The 19,546-nt window shown below is 44.5% G+C and overlaps 1 protein-coding gene and 2 non-coding genes across 3 annotated transcripts in view; all 3 read left to right on the top strand.

Moving 5' to 3' along the window:
- The window catches only part of LOC148826073 (uncharacterized), a 588,722-nt gene that overhangs the window by 480,477 nt on the left and 88,699 nt on the right, over positions 1 to 19,546 (top strand). The window lies entirely within an intron of this gene.
- LOC148826079 (U1 spliceosomal RNA) lies at positions 190 to 353 on the top strand. The gene has a single exon (XR_016092017.1). It is a non-coding gene; the product is annotated as a U1 spliceosomal RNA (small nuclear RNA).
- LOC148826078 (U7 small nuclear RNA) lies at positions 8,393 to 8,448 on the top strand. Its single transcript, XR_016093306.1, has one exon. It is a non-coding gene; the product is annotated as a U7 small nuclear RNA (small nuclear RNA).

Raw genomic sequence — 19,546 nt, 5'->3', positions numbered from 1 at the left:
GCTATGTTGCAGAGCCCCGAGAGGGAACCAGGAGCGCACACTTTGAGGGGGGCGGGGGGCTGCCTTCACGCTCTGCCCCCGGTCTCTTGCGCGAGAACTAAATCTCACGGAGCCAGCCAGGCAAGGAGCTAGCCTAGGCTGCGCGATTAGTGCTGAGGGTGTGGCCGCTTGCAGGGGCTTGTACAACTCATACTTTTCTGGCAGGGGAGATACCTTGATCAAGAAGAAGGTTCACCCAGGTTGAGGCTCGGCCATTGCACTCCGACTGTGCTGACCTCTGCGAATTCCCCAAATGTGGGAATCTTGACTGCATAGATTGTGGTAGTGGGGGACTGCATTCGCGCTCTCCCCTGATGTGCTTGGTCCAATATCAGATGCGGAAGAGTTACGACACCACGAGCTGCGATAGGATTCCAGTTCGAAAGGAGTCAATGCCACTGCTGGTTTCCGGTTTCTTTTAGTTAGAGGTCCGGAGAAGCATTTCAAGCTGGTTACACTACTCCTTCCGGACATTCATTCCCTTTTCAAAGTCAGTCGTTTTGCTGTAGTCTGCATTATTTAGGCTGATTATCGAGGTTAGCCTTTATTTGGTCATGGGGGCCTCGGTACTGTATGCTAATTCTCAAGACAGTTTCACCCGTTTTCTGATTTCTAGGTTCTGTACCAGTGCAGACATGTCAAACAGTGAATGGCTGTACCTCTATTGTATCCGTGCTCAATGAATGAAATCAGTAATAAATGAATATATGTATAGTTATACTTCCCCCCTGAGTGTAGCGGCCTGTACATTATTTCCCTTCTGAGTCTTTCCTGCTTCCCACCCCATAGAAATTGAAACATCAATCTCCTCAGCACCGCCGCAACACGGTGTGGGATTGGGAAGGTAGAAGCCAGAAAATTCAAGACAGGCAAGAGCTCGGCTTTGATGACCAGCACCTTCTCTGTCATGGTGAGGTCTCGGTCCTTCCATTGCATCAGTTTTTTGTTTAAGATTGGCAATTTGTTCTGCCAATTTACTGTTCCCATCTCTTCTCCAAAATACACCCCCAGGACCTTAATTCTCTTCTCTTGCAGCCTGAGATCATGTCCTTCTTTTGGCTCCCTCCAATTCTGATAAAAAATCTCACTCTTAGATCTGTTAATTTTTGCAGAGGAAGCCAAAGAGAAACGATCACAGCACTGCCGAGCTCTGCTAATTGAGGCATTGTCAGAGAGGAGCAGGGTGACGTCATCCATGTATAGATGTCTTTACCTCTCCTCCCCCACTTCCAGGCACTGGTATCCCATTAATGGCCTGATCCTGGCGCAAGGCACAGGCTAAGGGCTCCATAGCCAAAACGAATAACAAGGGGGATAATGGGCAGCCCTGCCTCACCCCTGAACAGACTTCAAAGGGGCGTGATCTATTGCCATTAACCATTACTCTGCTGTTGCTACCTGTGTACAGCAGGTTAATCCACTTTCTCATGATGGGGCCAAACTTCATGTGCTCAAGTACCGATGTTAAGTACTACCGGTTTAGGCGGTCAAAGGCCTTTTCTAGGTCTACACCTAAAATGCACAGAGGGAGGGAGCGATCCTCTGAGTACAGACAGACATCCCTCAACAAGGCCAGGTTGTTGCTCATCAGGCGTCCTGCTATCCCACAAGTCTGTTCTTTCCCTACCAGTGAGGCCACTACATTTTGTAGGCGCAGGAAAAGGGCTTTGGACAGGATCTTAGTGTCCACGCCTAACAGGCTGAGGGGTCTCCAGTTCTTTATGTCATTCTTTGCTCCTTTCTTAAACAAGAGAGAGATAGTGCCTTCTCTTAAGGAGTCAGGCAGCAATTCTGTCTTGTAGCTTTCCTCGAATAGGAGCAGTAGCGGATCCTGAAGCAGATCCCAAAAGGTGCAATAAAATTCTTTAGGGAGCCCGTCAGCACCCGGAGCTTTCCCCTTCTGTAAGCTCTCCATAGCCTGTCTCAGCTCTTCTACTGTCAAATCCCTCTCAAGTACTTCCCTATCTTCTTCACTCAAAACGTTTTCTAGCTTTGAGGTAAAAAAATGAATTTTTTCATCCTTTACCTCTGTAGAGCTGTACAGTCTTGAGTAGAAGGCCTCGGTGCAGGAGAGGATAGCACTCGGCTCTGTTCTCTTTCGTCCCTCCTCATCAACTACACTTTCCATAACAGACTTGGAGCCTACCACTTTCCTGAAAAAGAAGCGAGTACACTTCTCATTTTCTTCCAAGAACTGCACTCTGCTTCTTAACAGCACTCCTCGACTACTTTCTTCGGCTATGCTCCGGATGTCCTTTTTTAAAAGGGTGATATCCTCGAGCACATCGAAGCCACTGTGCAGCATCGTGTAGAGACGCTGCAGCTGCCTCTGTTTCCTGGCTAGCACTCCTCTTCGTCTGGCAGCAGCCTTCTTTCCCTCAGCCATGAAAAAGGCCTTTGTCCTCACCTTCACCTCCTCCCACCACTCTCCTACTGACCCGTACAGACACTGCAAGGACAGCCACTGTGATAGTTTCTCCTTGTAGCGGGATACTACCCCCTCGTTCTCTAGCAGCTTTGTGTTGAGTTTCCAGAGGCCTGGGCCAAAGACAGTCCCGCCCTGGAGTTCCACTCTACACCCTAAAGCCTGATGATCTGAGAAGAAAACAGGCTGAAGAGTGACCCCAACAACTTTCACTCTCTCTGAGGCAAAGCAATAGTCAATTCTGGAGCTGCTATTCCTCCCTGACCATGTATATCCTGCTGTTGTGGGATATATACATCTATATGTGTCTGAGAGTTTAAAGTCTTGAACTAAGTTTTGCAGGGCCAGTGAGCTGGAATCCAATTTTATCGGCCTTTTGGCTAAGATCTAGTTCAAGTGGCATGCCTGCAGTTCCTGTCTTTTCAAAGTTCTAGATGGCGATCGAAGATCCTGAAGAGTGCTTGAGCTGGTATCGCCCTAGGTTGAGCCTAGGGGGTTAAGGCCAAGCAGCAGCTGAGCTGGGTGGGATCCGGCAGCAACGTTCTCTCTCTCTGCTCTCTCCTCTCTCCTCCCCCTTTCTCTTGCTCCGCCTCCTTGGCCTCTTGGCTGGGAGTAGGTACTCGTGGCCTGCCCGCAGTGCTTGCTTTCTTCCTCGAGACTCGGAAGCGCTATCCGCTCTCTCTCTCTCTCTCTGCCTCCTTGGCCTCTTGGCGGGGAGTAGGTACTCGTGGCCTGCACGCAGTTCTTACTTTCTTCCTCGAGACTCGGAAGCACTATCCGCTCTCTCTCTCTCTCTCCTCCTGCGCCTGCACCTAGCTGGGCTTTGCCCACAAGGACAAAGGCCAGGGCTCCCTCGCTGCTCCTTTAGCAGCTAAACCCTCCTCTCCACAGGACCTTGCTCTCTCTCTTTCTCTCCCTTTTTCCCTTCTTCTTTGTTCCAGGAAAAAGAGAAGATGGCAGACAAGAGGAAACTGATCCGGTTCCACTGGACCAAAAAAGGAGAGACGATGCCAACTGCAAAATCCTTTTTCATTACCTTCCTGAGAGGGATCCTGCAGTTGGTGGCCGGAGATCTCTACTGCCTGCAAGACAACAAGGCAGAGAGATACATGGAGGCCTACATGGCCACGGACGCCTCATATGAAAAGGCAACGAAAATGATCAGAGAAAAAGGTAAGCACCCCGGTTTCTCTGATTTCAGGCCGGAGCCTATGAGGAAGACAAACCAGAGGACCATCACAGTCCTCACATACAACCCCTACGAACCAATGGAACTGATAACAGCGTACCTAGGGAGGTATGTAACTGTGGTGGGCAAACTGACGGAGATCAGGGACAGTTGCGGCGTCTGGTACGGCAAACGCCAGTACCGAGTCCTCCTGAAAGAGGACCCAGAGGGCGTCGACGGTTTCCAGCACCCCCCGGCCCGCTTCAACATCGGAGCCGACAGGGGGTACCTTTACTACCCCAGGATGCCTCAAGGAGAACACGTGTGACATCGTCAGATGTCACAACTGTAACAAAGAGGGGCACCTGGCAAAAACCTGCCGGGCAGCCAAAAAGTGCAACGGATGCGGCGCCGAGGGACACCTCCTTCACCAATGCAAGGTAAGCAAACCTTCGTTTGCGCAGGTGGTGGAAGCCGGCCGGCAGAAACCGGTCTCAAGACAAAGGGAGAGAGGTGAGAACAAAGAACCCGCACCTCCCCCGCAGAGAACCGAAACTGCCGAGGCCACACCCCCAGCCGCACCAGTGCCACAAGATGGCTGCCAGGACGACGGACAAAATGGCTGACCGGAGAAAGGGCCCTAATAACTCCCAGCAAGAAGGGAAAGAGAAAGCGGGAGAAGAGATGCAGGGCGGATCCACCTTCGGAAGGACAAAAGAAAAGAGTAGTAAGGGAGAACCGTTTCCTCGTCCTAGAGGAAACGGAACTTTCTTCCCCCGAGGCCCATGAACAACCGGAGGAGGCAGCCCAGGAAATGGAAACCCTCCCCCCCGAGGCCCAAAGACGACAGGAAGTGACAGCCCAGGAAACAGAGCCCCCCTCCCCCGAGTCCCACGGACAACAGGAGGAGGCAGCCCAGGAAGAGGTAACCCCCTCCCCCGAGGCCCAGGGACAACAGGAAGAGGCAGCCCAGGAAGTGGAGCCCCCCTCCCCCAAGGCCCAGGAGCAACTGGAGGTCCCCGAAACTCCTGGAGAAAGGGAAGAAAAAAGCCTTCCCGAAGCGGTGGTGGAGAGTATCCTCAAGGAAGACGAGGATTACTTTGAAGCCGTCCTGGAGCCGGGACTGATGGTAGGGCTGGACCTGTCCAGCATGTTTACCTTTCAGTCCCCAGCGAGACCTGGAGGGAGCCCAGCATATTTCCCCAGGACCCGAACGAGAGGAGTTACATCAAGGCTAAACAGTGCCCAGATGTAGACTCCCAAGTTTTCCACTGTAAGCACAAAGAGAGAAGGTTCAGCTTTCACTTGTTTAATCATGATTGTGAAACTTACCTTTCTAACAACTAACGTGAGAGGGCTAATAGACCCGTTGAAAAGACGGGGAGTCTTTCATGATCTGGCCTCAAAGTCTTTCTCAGTTTGTTTCTTACAGGAGGTCCACCTGAAGGATGAAAGCGACAAGCTGACATTCACCAAGGAATGGACGAAGGGAGAATCATGCTGGAGCGTAGGAGGGGTCCACTCTTCCGGAGTGGGAATCCTCCTCGGAAACCCAGAGATGACGCTGGTTTCCTCCTTCTTGGTGGTGCAGGGCCGGATCCTGGTCGCAGACATCGACTGGAGGGGGCAGAAGTTGAGAGCAATTAACGTCTATGCTCCAACAGAACCCTCTATCCTGAAGGAAGTGTTTGCTGACCTGGCCAGCTGCTGCACCACCAACAGACAGGTGGTGCTTGGCGGGGACTTCAACGTCGACCGGGAGAAGGGGAGCGATGCTAGCTCGGCAGAGCTGGAGTCGCTATTCAAGCAGTTCTCCCTGGTAGACGGTTTCAGACGGTGCCGTCCTAACGACGCCGGAACGACATGGAAAAACTCCCGGGGAGTGTGCAGCCGCCTGGACTACATCTTTCTGCACACAACCTGCTCCCTGGAGTCGGCGACGGTGTCCCCGGAGTGGTATTCCAACCACGAGCACTTGACGGTGGTGGCTAACACCAACCTGCCGGCATTCGGTCGTGGGTACTGGAAGCTGAACCGGGAGATATTGGAGGAAGACGACTTCAAGGCACTGTTCCGTAAAGACTACGCGAGCTGGATCAATCTGAGAGACGGCTACAGCTCCATGGTGGAATGGTGGGAGTCGGTGAAAGACAGGACCCGAACCCTGGCGCAGACGTACTGCAGACGGAAGGCGGCCAGGGAGAGGAAGGAAGCTGCACGACTCCAGAGACAACTAGAGGAGGAGTACAGCTCGGCTAACGGGGGAGGAGCCTTCAATTCAGCCCGGGCACGGGACCTGAAGGAGAGGCTCCGCAAACTCAATCAGGTCCGAGGAGCCCAGAAAAAGAGGGTGATCCACGGCCTGAGGCGGGGAGATGGAGAGGAAGTGCTGGACGAGAGCGACAAGGTAGAAGCGGCCACCGCTTTCTACACGGAGCTCTTTTCAGAAAAGCAGACGGAGGTGGAGGCAGGCAATGCTTTTCTGGAGGAGCTGAAGGCACGAGTACCGGAGGAGGTGAGGGAGGACTTGGAGGGTCCGATCGCGGCCGAGGAGCTGAAGGCGGCGCTCTTGTCCATGGAGAATGGCAAGGTGCCACGGCCGGACGGACTCCCCAAGGAATTCTACACCTGCTTCTGGGACACCCTGGCGGCAGATCTGGTGGAAGTGGCGCAGGAGATCTTCCGCCGGGGGAAACTCGGAGACACCATGAGGGAGGGCATCATCTCCTTGCTCTTCAAGAGCCCTTAGCAGAGACGGTGAGATGGGACCCTGGAGATACCGGGAGGCGCGGGGAAAACCCTGAAGATCTCCCAGTACGCCGACGACACGACGCTGTTCCTGAGGTCGGACAGGGGGTTGAGGAGGGCCCTGCAGGTCATGGAGCAATACTCCAGAGCCTCGGGGTCGAAACTCAACCGCTAAAAGAGTTCTTCGGGCCCTGGAAGCACAGGACGACGGCTCCGGAGGGTCTCGAGCTCTGCACGGAGCCCCTCAAAATACTGGGGGTTTCCTTCCAGAGCCAGGACAACGAGACCAACAACTGGACCAAGAGGATCGCCAAGGTGAACGCGAAGCTGGGTCTGTGGAAAACGCGGTCGCTGTCCTACACAGGGAAAGTGATGGTGTTGAAAGCAGACATCCTGCCGGCTTTGGTTTACCTGGCGGTGGTGTACCCGCTGCCGGCCAGACTCAGACGAGCGCTGCAAGGGATGATCTTTGGCTTCGTCTGGGACGGCAAGTACGAGTACATCACGAGAAACCGGATGTGTAAGCCGGTCGAGGAAGGGGGTCGAGATGTCCCACATTTCCCCCTGAAACTCGACTGCATCGTCTACTGCAAGCTCTGTCGGGCGCTGCGGGAGCCCATCGGCCACAAGTACCAGTACTTTGTCAGGCTGTGGCTCTCCGTCCCAATGAGGCACTTGGTCCAGTGGTCAAACACTGGGCCCAAGGCAGAGATGCGACCGGAGTTCTACATCCACGCTGTCAAGTGGAGCAGGAGGTACGAGGCCACGAGACAGCCAGAGCTCTGCACCAACCACAGAGCCCTGTACAAAGAGGTGAGGGGGCATTTGGTCGCTGACGAAAGGCTGCAGGTTCCCAGACAAGTCTGGGAAAGGACACAGCCCAAAGAACTTGACAACCAACTGAAGGACCTCAACTGGATGGCTGTACACAAGAGACTGGCTACCAGAAAGGTCCTCTACAGACACTCGATCTCCAGGAATCCGCATTGCCCCCGGGACACGTGTTTTGTCGAGGAGACTCAGGAACACGTGTTCTGGAGCTTCCCCTTCGCCAAGGCGGTGTGGGGCAGAATGGACAACATTATGCAACTCCTGGGAACGGGTGCGGTGCTCAGTTACCAGTACATTCTGCTGGGGGCTGGTACCCACCGGACTGGACAAGGGGACACAGGACCTGCGGGGGTTGCTGCTGTCCCTCACAAAACAAGGACTGTGGAAGGCGAGGAACACTCTCATCTGGCACAACATAAAGTGGGGAGCGAGGGAGCTGGAGGAGAGGATCCTGGTGGATCTCAGGAGGAGGACGAAGCGCCACATCGCCAGATGGGGTTTCCCCACGGCGAGGGAGCGGTGGAAAGGACTTTGGGATATACAGGGATTAAAGGACAATAGCAAGTGGTAGGTTTGGAGGGACTCTCTTAATTGCGCAAATCTGCCCCCACTTGCAAAAATTGATAACGGATCAATCTCCGTTCCGCCGTTGTTTTTTATTACATGGAGTGTTAATATGTGTGAGATGTTCCTTTTGAGATGTTTTTTTGCGGAATAAAGTCTATTTTGTAGAACAAAAAAAATCTTATGACAAGGTTTACAAGTTATCTGTTGAACTACATTCTCATAGGTGTGGTCACATTCCAGGTCATTTGTTTACGTTTTTGTTTCTGGAGCAACTGTTAGATGAAATGTGCTAATATGTAACCTAACTCTAGTGTGAATAACTAGAAGAGGGGAGCAGCTCCATTCCAGACCAAGGGAGCTTTGAGATTGGCTGGGCCAAATCTCTCATTTGCATATCTGATTTGGAAATAAAACACTAAACCCCCTTCTTGCATGGATTTAACTTGCACCCAAGAGTCCCCTACTGTGTATTGCTACTTATTTTTTTATGATAAGTGGTGATTACCAGTTGACAGGTTTTATTTGGTGAATTATAAATGGTTTTGTATTATCACCCTGAATGGCCTGTACTCGAGGTTTGGTAGGGTATGTGTTTTCATTTCATTTACCAAATTGAATATTTGTTCATTTAGTATTTGTCTAGAAGGCTTTCTGAAGTCAGGAAGCCCATTTATTTGGTGAAAAAAGATTCTGTATTAATATTAATATTTCTCACACAACATAAATAGGGTCTTTTATGAATAAAAAGCTCTTGCACTTGGATATCTTTATAAAGCTGTCTGCTTCCGTACGCTCTAGCAGTTTCGATTCCTGGAATTTGATGTGGTTCTGTAGGTTCAACCTTAGGTGAGGGAACGTGTCTTTTTCGCCTTTTGGTTTCCAATTGATCAGCACAGTATAGAAAATAGATTCATAAAGCAACGTCAGCAGTGACAAATGTGCGAAAAGTGATCACTTGTTTTCGCCCGCTTTCAAACTGAAACCCTTTGGTGTGTTAAGAGAATGTGATAACCACTACCCTGCGCAAGGTGGGAATGGGTAACTTGCAGAGAGTGTTGAACTTCGAGAAAGGACTTCTCTTAGGAATATATTTCCACATTCTGAAGAGGAGATTTTCTCCATTTCTGTAGTCTGACTTCCTCTATTGCTAGAGAGCTGTAGAATGTGGAGTCACCTATCCAGCTCTGGGAACAGTGTGTAGATAACAGGTTTGTTACTGCCTGATGAGCACAGTAAATTAATACAGCAGAATAAACACACTGTGAGTATTTGAAGGGAATTAACAATCTTTTACGTCTCGCCACGTTCAGTGCTGCTGTCATTTCTGTAATATTGTGATTATCACGTTCATCACACATGCGCAAGATCCCCTGTTTGAAATCGGGCAGAAACAGGTGTCTTTTTATCCTCTCACATTTTGCACTTCTGCCAGTGTTTTATGGATCTTGTTTTGTCTTATTGCAAGAATTCGCATTTCCTGTGTCATTCATGATCAAGTCAAACAGCCAACAGATCATGTCACCTTTCAGATAGTCATTCTTCTGCTTCCTAAATTTCCTAGAGACAGGTCATTTCAGCAGAACTGACAAACTTGGCAAAGCAACCTGATAAGACCAGGTCCTAGAAGTCACTACTCAGTCAGTTACTGCTGCCGAAATGCAAGCCCTTCCTCGAGCCTGAAGAAGTTGATCCTACATTACTCATGAAGAAGATGTATCTACCAAACATCAGAGAGCTGAGCTGGATCACTTCCCTTCTGAATGACGTTGCAGTAACACTCTACCACTCCTCTTCGTGCACTCATGCTGGAACTTTGGGAGGCTACTGCAGACAGCAGAGGTTGAATCATACACAGAGGTTGAAATAGCTCAGCTGAGAAAGCCTTAGACTGATGCTCTAAAGGTTTCTGGTTCAATCTGGGGTTTTGGTGTTTTGTTTCGTTGCGCCATTTGTTCCTCTCTGCAATGCCCTGTGTCCAAAGTCACACTTCCCTTTATCAGCCTGATTCCAAAACTAGAATCTTTGTGTCCTTGAGTCCCTCTTTTACCAACACTGATGAAGTACAGAAATAACTTAACATGTTTTGCACTCCTTATGGTGTTTTATGGTGGGACCTGTATTTCTCTATGAATTTCCTTAGTGACAGCCCATTTGTTTTCAATATATTTCTGGTGAAGTTATTACATCGGTCTCCCCTGGTGGCTTGTTTTCATATCCCACTTCTGACAACGACTTTTCTTATGTCACTTTGATGGGAGTACAATTGGAAAAAAAAAACTAAAATGTGTGTAGTTGTTTCCATATCAAACCCATCTTCCATTTTATACAGTATTCCACAGGAGTGAATCAATTCCTTGTTTAATTTTGCAAATGACCCTGCTGTCAAAAAAACTAAATTCCTATGTAACCAAGGAGTTGCTGAAAAGCAACTTCACTTTGATGTTTTGTGTTGTTATAACTAATTCATCTCCTTTTTAAAAAAATAGATTTCTGTAGAAGAAAGGTGTCTCACACTAAAGTTTAAATTGTAAACAGGTCATAGAAAAAGCTCCTTAGCTCCCTGTCAGGAATCAAACCCCACTCTCCTGTATGACAGGCAGGGATTCTCACCATGGTTAAATTGCAACCGTAATAATATTGACAACATTAATAAATGCATATATAATTGAAATTGAAAACATATCTAACACAGCATCTTTTCCGGTTATATACCACAATGCATTGCTGATATTTGTTGTTTGCCATTTAGGTTAAATACTGTCATGTTTTTCTCAGCAATCGTCTTTTGATGCGTAAGTATAAATAATGATAATACTATTTGAATACACACAGGTCTTAATTTTATTTTGATTAAAAATAGTACGTTAATAAGAAATAAATGGCATATAAAATAGTGTGAAGGTGAAGATCACACAAAATCAACTACAAATGTGGGAATTTTACATTTTTAAGATTATAAATTGCATGTAGCACATTAGCAACACTACAGTAATGCTAATATAACAATAGTGTTAAAAACTCCTGACCTAATTCCTTACAAATGCTGATACAAAACGTGAATGATTTCAGAGTTTCGGGTATTGGGTCTCCTGATAGAGATCAGAGATTAACTGAGGCATGCGGGAAAGTGTACAGAACTGGTGAACTCACAATTCTACTTCAAGAGGCTGAGCACAATGGAAGAGTCCTGTACACACAAGTGAGTCCTTGACAACATGGACAATCAAAACCTACTGGTATGATATTATATTATCTCTGTGGTGTAGAAAATATTCACTACTAGTATTCTAGGTTACAGATAGGTCATTATTATATTATATCAGCTTACATCTGATTAATAGGGTCCATCTCTGGCATACATTCTTATTTTTAGTTTATAATGTATAATCTTGCTAATCTTTTAATGCCAAAATAAAGTGTTTTATAAAAAGCTTCATGTTCTAAAAAATTACTACAACTTTTGAACTTTGAAATATGGCCGCTTTGTATTCTAGGACTGAGCAAATACTGCAGAAAAGTGGAGTTAAAATGTGAAAATGTGTAATGCGTATGTCTGATTAGTTGATTAGTGAAGATCCAGTAGTAAAAATAACTTCTAATATTATTTCTAATATAATATTATTTCCAGATAAACCAACTTTGGAGAGTAGGCAACAGTGATGTCAGAGAGAGTGTGTTCACAGTGTTGTCAAGGTATTGCTTATAGATTTTTTAAATGTTTTTACATTACATTTTTACTTTGATCAAGTTAAAATATAAACAAAATTTAGCTTAAAGATACCTTGTTAACCACTGAATTTGCAAGGTGTAAAACTGCTAAATTGTCTCTTAAAATATAAGGATTACAGTAGTACATTTGATACTAAATATTTGAGTAAATAAACGTTGAGTGAAAACTCGCTTGAGAAATGTCTAAGCTCAGTCATAATTTGGTTTTCAGACTTAAGACAAATGAACTGATGATGGAATTCAACTTTGCTGGCACAAACCAGAAAGATCAAAGACAAAAGAGGTGCCTGGGAGACACAAATCTTTTTAGAGCAATTAAAGGTACTCTTATTCTATGTTGTACTTTCAAACTTTGGGTACTCTTTAATTAGGACAGACTTTATTGCTCAATTACTATGATGCAAGCTAAACTTAATACATTGATTAAGCTTTGAGCTTAGTAAACCTTAATGGTTCTTTTTTTAGATTATATTCAAGAAGAGATTAATCATCATTTATCTGAGTACTAATATTATAACATTTTTCCTAGCTGTGGTGCTGAAACCCCACCCAACAGCAACAGAAAAATAAATAAGGAGCACACAATGCGTTATTTGAAGAATGCGTATGCAAGGCAGTGGGCCTGGAAGTCTGGACACTGAAAATGATAAGTTGCTGGTCCTAACTGTTAGGACAATTGGACAGGGCTTTGCAAATGGTGAACAGTAAAAATCGTCTTAACTTCACATTGTAATAATATTTTCTTGGAGATATACAAGTTGTAAATTTTGAAACTTATATTTGAATCAAAATGTGGTTTTGAGTTAAATATTAGCATGTTCACGTAGTTAGTTTGTGTTTAAATATATTGCCATGTTACTAGAATTTGTAGCTGAAGTTTACTAGTTGTGTTTTTTTTATTTTTGATGATTAGCCATATGTTGATTACAATATTGTATATAATGTATAATTTGAACTCAATATTTTTCAGGAGTGAATGATTGTATATTTTCAGAATAAATTTCGAAACCAAATTATTGGCTTGATTTACTAGTTTCGATGCCTATAAAACCTATCTTTGATGTATAATAGACCTTTAACCATATATGTATTATAGTCCTCTAAAGTTATCCGTATAATAGAACTCCAACAATTTATGTATAATGGACATATAATCATAGATGTATAATTGGTGTATAACAATATACATATATTAGAATTTCATTCTAGACTAATTACGGACCACATTTATACGTCTAAGGTATGTGTTTAATAGACGTTTATTCTACATCTTTTGCCCACTGGGATTGACCTTCTTGAGACTTGGTGGGAATACAAATACTTTGCATGTATCGAATTATAGCACGTAACAACCGAGTACCTGAGTTGATATCACCGGGCAATTTCCAATAATGACCAACATCATTAACTTCAAGGAAAATAAGAATCACACATGGAGTTTTATCTTGGAATGGAGGGCGGGAGAATTCGTTTATACTCCCGTTGCATCTTGAGCTAAACTATTTTTAAAATTTTGCAGATTTGCTCAAGACACTTGTAATCGCCTTAAAGAGAGTTTTCATGAAGACGTACGTCGGCTAGCTCTCCACTGTTAATTGACAGGACTTTTGAAGAAACTGTTCTCATACAACCAACATACAAATTACACATCTTAATGAACATGAAGGGAAATCTGTGTTGTGAATAATATAAAACTGTCACTACACATGATTGAGTCCTTGAGTCTGCCACCTAAGACCACTCGGCCATCCTGACAAGCAGTGGAGGCTTGTTGAATGTGCCCGTTGTTTTGTCGAAGGATTATTAACTACTACTGACAGTTCTTTTCTTGTTATTACAGAGATTTCTACATTGCAAGACAATTGACGATTTAGATAAAGGAAAGTCTTGGTAAACAAAACAGGAACGGAGGGGATTCAAACGCGTGATCTTTTGTTTACAAGACCAACACCTTACCACTTGGCCACCGCACCTCCCATGTCACTTGTTTTTCCCATCAAGGCTAACACGTTTTTAAAATAAATAAATTAAATCTTTGTGCACAAATTGCAATATAGGAGGAGTAAAACAAATATGATTATTATATGATTGTTCAAATTAATTCTACTGAAACTGATAAAATCACATGGAAGCAACAACAACAAAACCATTATTCTTAACAAGGAGATACTGGGCAGCAGTGGGATTCCAACTCACGCCCCCGAAGAGACTGGAGCTTTAATCCAGCTCCTTATAGCGCTCGGCCGGGTTACCCTTGAGAGTAGTTTTTCAGCAGTTTTAGTCTGACTATGTGGTGTTATGATGTGTAGAAGTGACTGCACCTCCTTTTTCTAAGATGCTTCCTCTCACTTGGTGAAATATTCAATTATTTTGCCCTCTGAATATAGTTCTTCTGTGGAGCAGGCTTCAGACTTTGCATATAGCATAGATACATGCAGATATTTTATTTTTACAGGAAGACGCATTCCGAAACATATCTCTCCAGTTTTAGAAACATTTTGAATAGTGTATTTTTTAAAAGGCACAAACCGTATTTTAATTGCAGACTGTAGATCTGTGCAAATCGTACTCGATTTGATTGTGATTCTGAAATACTTCTAGCAAAGATATTCAGGTTCCCATGAACCTTTGTTAAAAAAAAACTGCTTTGCGTCCAATCTCTGATGTCAATATAAACTCGGACGTGATGTTCTGTAGATGTGTAGTGTGCCTTTCCTCTTGTTGTATTCAAGAGTATTCACTGCGTGAGCTCCTCACTGCGTGTCTTGTACTCTACTGTGATTTCATTTAGATTATCTCCGTGGAGTGCAGTGACAAGATCCTTCTGCACTCCACACTGAGCTGAAAGCTGCACGAACTCCTCACTGCGTGTCCTGTACTGTTGCAAGTGCTCTCGTCTAGATGTGGAGCACAGCGACAAGAACACCTTGAACTTTTTCCATAAGTGAAGGAAAATTCAAAAGAGCATGAAAAGTATGGATTGTATAAAATATCCATTGGACAACTCGAGAAAAAACTGAAGGACTAAACAACGACTTTTGATGATTACAAGAGATTCAAGAAACACAACCGCCCGCACACGGGCTTGGATCCTGAACGCTTAAGTTAAAAGACAAAGACTTTCTTAATCATTTCTTATTATTACATACCCACACATACACTTACAAATATACAACTACACACTGACAGACACCACACACTCACAGACACACACCATACAAACACTTTCACAGACATGCATTCACAGAAACAAAGAAATGCTACAAATACTCACAGACACACTTATAGACACCACACACTCAGAGACCCCACATGCTTACACACTAACAAACACCACACACTTACAGACACACATGCACAGACACCACATACACAGGTATCTACAGATACACGATAACTAACATTAACACAAATAACTCCTCATATTACAACAGTAACACTATCACTAAGACATACATATAACAATATCAATAACATTGACACAAACTACTTATAATAACAGTTAAGCTATCATTAAAACAAACACTACTACTACTGTTAATACTCTAACAGTAACACTATAATTATAATTAATATTAACATGAATATGAACATTAAAACTAAAACTATCAGTATCGCTATCATCATTAATACTCACATGAACACTAACATGAAAACTACCAGTTGTACTCTCTAATATTAACATGAATACACTAGTATTAGAATTAGTTGCTACCCATGACGTCACATCGCTCTTTGTGACGAAGGCGAGACACCTAGACGCGCACAGTGACGTGGCGCCTATCGCCGTGGTTACCATACTTATGATTTATAAACACTGGAAAAAATGCATTTAAACTGTTACTTACATACATTTATCAACTTGGAATATAATTTTCTAAGCTCTAGGATACAGTTACCTAAATAATAATATGAATAATCATTGTTTAATTTCAGATTGAACATTATTAACATTAAACGCACTATGGTAATTGATCGATACAGTCTTTATTGACTGTTTTCTAGATATTTAAAACAGGGTCAAGAACGGGAAAAGAATCAGTACTCACCAATCGGTGAAGTTAATCATTTATTCTACGGTTCTTCAGTTGAATTAATTGGTTGTCGATAGATAAGTGATCAATAACACTCCTCTGTGCGCTCAGCGCGCCTCCCGCGGTCTCGCTCTCTGATCCCGGCGCTCTGGCTGGTGTCTGTGACGTCACAGCGCTCTTTCTGACAGAGCAGAGCGCGTCTCCGCTGGAGGAGACCCCTGTCTGGGGCCTGGGGTGGCTTTTCTTACAGATATAACATCTCTAAATGAAAACACACCGGGCTGTGAAGAGAAGCGAATCATAACAGTTGGAGAAGGAGGAGAGCGACAAAACAAGGAATGAAATTCATTAAAAAGGAAAAAAATAGTTTACCTCGCAGATTAATGCGTTACAAAGCGTTCCCGTGTGGAGCAGCAGAGAACGAGCACGAGTCCCTGAAATGAGCGCTTTTAAGGGTTTTACACGAATCTTCAGAGTATAAGAGCCAGGAAGATCAGACTCCTGATTCTGGAGGTTAAAATGTGTATACTGGTTTTATTTCCACCCAGCTCTCACTTTTATAGGTGGTCTGATGATTTAAATTAACTGTATAACTGTTACAAGCCTTAATCTAATTGTAAATTTATAAGACTGTCTGTGAGACACTTCTGAGAGCAGCTGAATCCCAGGGCTGGTGTGGAATCACACACAGACAGGTCTTCTGTGTGATCTGAGTCCCACTGCTCAGAGCTACAGACTGGTCAACTGGTCACTATTGTAGACATGACCTTCAGACCATTGGCTACTGATAATCAATATACTGATCACAGTGTCACTGCTGGTGTTTATTACATAAATACTAAGATAATTCCACACTCACTTGTGTTATAAAATATTTATAAAACATGTTTGGAGGCTGACATACAGTAAAGACAGTAATACTGAAGGGATGGAGGTCCTGGAAAGGGTTAATAGAAACTTCTTGCTTCTGACCTGGAACAGAGCCCACAGCTGCCAGATCAGTGAGCCCTGAGCCCAGTTCACAGAGGAGAACCAGGAGAATATTGATTTTTTATTCTGCCTCTGAGAATTTTTCTTCTTTGCCAAGTGGTGTTACATTCCCTTCAGATACTCTACACAGACTGCCAGAGAGAAGAGGAGAGAGGTGGACAGATAAGAGCAGACAGAGCGAGAGAGACATACAGTACATCTTGATTTACTTTGAAGCAAGTGTTCATTTCCTTTCTGGAACAAGCTATTTCTGAACTTCAAGAAATTCATACAACTTCCGAAAGATAAAATACAAATCTTGCTTATCCACTTTCTCCACTTAAAAGTGGAGAAAAACAACGGCAGTGCATCTCCGTCGGCTTGATTTAGCTTAATACAAGTATTCACTTCCTTTTCTGGAAATTACAGCCTGCGAAAGATGAAATAAAGTTCTTTATTAATCTTCGTCAGTGCAGAAGAAATACTGCCGGCTGGCAGGAAAATGCCAGTATTTTATTTTCTTTAACTACAAACATATGAATGGTGAAAATGTGTCCCTGTGCAGCTATTAAACAGAGAGCTGGTGGTTCAACCCTACTCAGGGTTGGAGATTTAAAACGGTATTTCGGTTTAGCGAAGGTGAAAGTTTACCCACCCAGACGTTTGTACTTTCCAGTTCTTCCAACCAAAATTGACAAAAAACTGTTTTTCACACTGTGTCGTACGTGTGCTGAAACAAAACAGACCACCCCCTGCGAGCACAGTGATGAAGATCGCGCCTTGACTGGTGTCTGGTGCACCCCGGAATTACAGATGGCCTTAGATCTGGGGTATAGAGCGTGTAAAATTTACTAAATTTGACATTTCGAAAAGGCCTCCCACGATCTTTTTTCCAACTACAACAAACTGCATCTGAAAGGGAAACAGGAAGCTTCGGGGTTTTCAGAGTGGTGTACAGATGTCGGGAAACAACAAAGATATATCAGCGAATATTATGAAAAAGAGGGTGTCCGGCTGGACCCCGGCAACATTAAAAAGAATCCAGCCAAAAGACAGCTTTCAAAAATTGCCTTGAACAGTTTGTGGGGCAAGTATGGGCAAAGAGACAATTTACCACAGACCACCATTGTGAGAAAGCCCGATGAATTATTCAGGTAGTTATTTACGACATATCATGAGGTGTCAGCCTGTGAGTTTATCGATGAAAACACAGCCTGTGTTACGTGGAAACACACTAAACACCACTATACAGGCCATTCAAACACTAACATTTTCATCGCTAGCTTTAAAACCGCCTATGCCCGCTTGGAGTTATACAATCTGCAAAATGCTTTGCAAGGCTGCTGTCTGTACCACAACACAGATTCCGTTATCTTTGTGAGCCGGGAGAGTGAGTGGAATCCGGGGCTGGGTGACTACTTGGGTGAGCTGACCAGCGAAATCGCTGCTGGACAACACATCACCGAGTTTGTATCAACAGGACCCAAGTCGTACGGGTACAAACTGTCTGGAGGGAAAGCCTGTTTAAAGGTAAAAGGCATTACGCTCAATGTGAACATTTGTGAAAAAGTTAACATTGAGAGTCTGCGGGACTTGGTTTTTGACTATGGCGTTAACCCTTATGCAGAGTGCCGGGAATTTAAACACATTTCTATTCAACAGCCGATGATCGTGCGTGTTAAAAAGGATTGGCACATTGAGACCCGGACCTTAAAGAAAACCCAGAAGGTGGTGTACGACAAGCGGGTGCTGCAAGAAAATTTGACATTGTTGCCCTACAGATATTAACACGATGGATGTCAGGTTAAAACACCCTTTTTCATGCATTTTGTCCGGACCCTCGAATTGCGGTAAAAGTTATTTTATAAAACAGCTCTTGGAGAACGGTGATACCGTTATGACTCGTAAACCCGAAAACATAGTCTGGTGTTACAGCTGCTGGCAACCTCTATACGCTGAGTTGCTTGTGAAATTTCCATACATTCAGTTTATAGAAGGACTACCGACGTCGTTTTCCGGCGACCAGCTACTGCCGCCGGGTAGAGTAAATTTGATAATAGTTGATGATTTGATGGAGTCTGCGTGTGAAAATAATGAGATAGAAAAAGCTTTTACCAAATACGTACACCACCGAAACCTCAGCATCATGTATATCGTCCAAAATGTGTTTTGTCAAGGCTGGAAAAGTAGAACCATTGCGTTAGATACAAAGTACATGGTGCTGTTTAAAAACCCTAGAGATAAACTACAGATTACAACCCTGTCCCGGCAGATGTACCCCGGTAAAGCCACATTTTTTTTAAGCGTTCGATGACGCTACTAAAAAACCTTTCGGTTAATTGTTGGTGGATTTAAATGCCGACACCCCAGATGACTATTGCTTGCGAACAGGTCTTTTCCCCCCAGAAGTACCCACGGCTTATGTATTTAAAAAATCTAAAAGTCTGTGATCTCGCAACCACAGACTCAGTCGAAAAAACACGTTCAGGGCATTGTCATGTCGTTCGGAGAAACCTGACTCTTACATTTTCAGGTGAAAGCCAGCCCCAGTCAGCGGAAAGCTATTCTCTGCGGGGCTACAAATGATCTTGTACAGGCCATAGCTGAAATCGCCTTGAATACCTTGAAAGGGAACATACCGTTATCTGCTAAGCAGTTTGGGACCCTGAAGAGAAAGCGTAAGCTTATAAAGACTTTGAGTCAAAAGGGTCTTTCTCTTAAAAGAAAGAGACTCTTGGTGAACCAGTCTGGTGGTTTTATCGGGACCCTGTTGAGTATTGCAGTACCATTGATTACGGGGCTTGTACAACGTCAATAATGGAGCACGCTGAAAAATGTACCTGGTACCTCAGAAACAGCTCGATCGACTCCGAGAGCAGTCTGGGCTTGAGGGCGATGTAAGAAAAAGAACAACCCGTCAGTTGGATGATGAAATGAGAGACATTCTTCAGAACTCACATCTGGCCGAATATGAAAAAGTGAAATTGTACAGTGAGGTGTTACAACCGTATTTGACATTAGTACGCCAGGGGACTT

The sequence above is a fragment of the Atractosteus spatula genome, chromosome 10 (assembly GCF_055471065.1).
Source record: "Atractosteus spatula isolate fAtrSpa1 chromosome 10, fAtrSpa1.hap1, whole genome shotgun sequence".
NCBI classification, from domain to species: Eukaryota; Metazoa; Chordata; class Actinopteri; order Semionotiformes; family Lepisosteidae; genus Atractosteus; species Atractosteus spatula.
The sequence above is the reverse complement of the archived record's forward strand: the minus strand, read 5'-3'. Positions and strand labels throughout refer to the sequence as shown.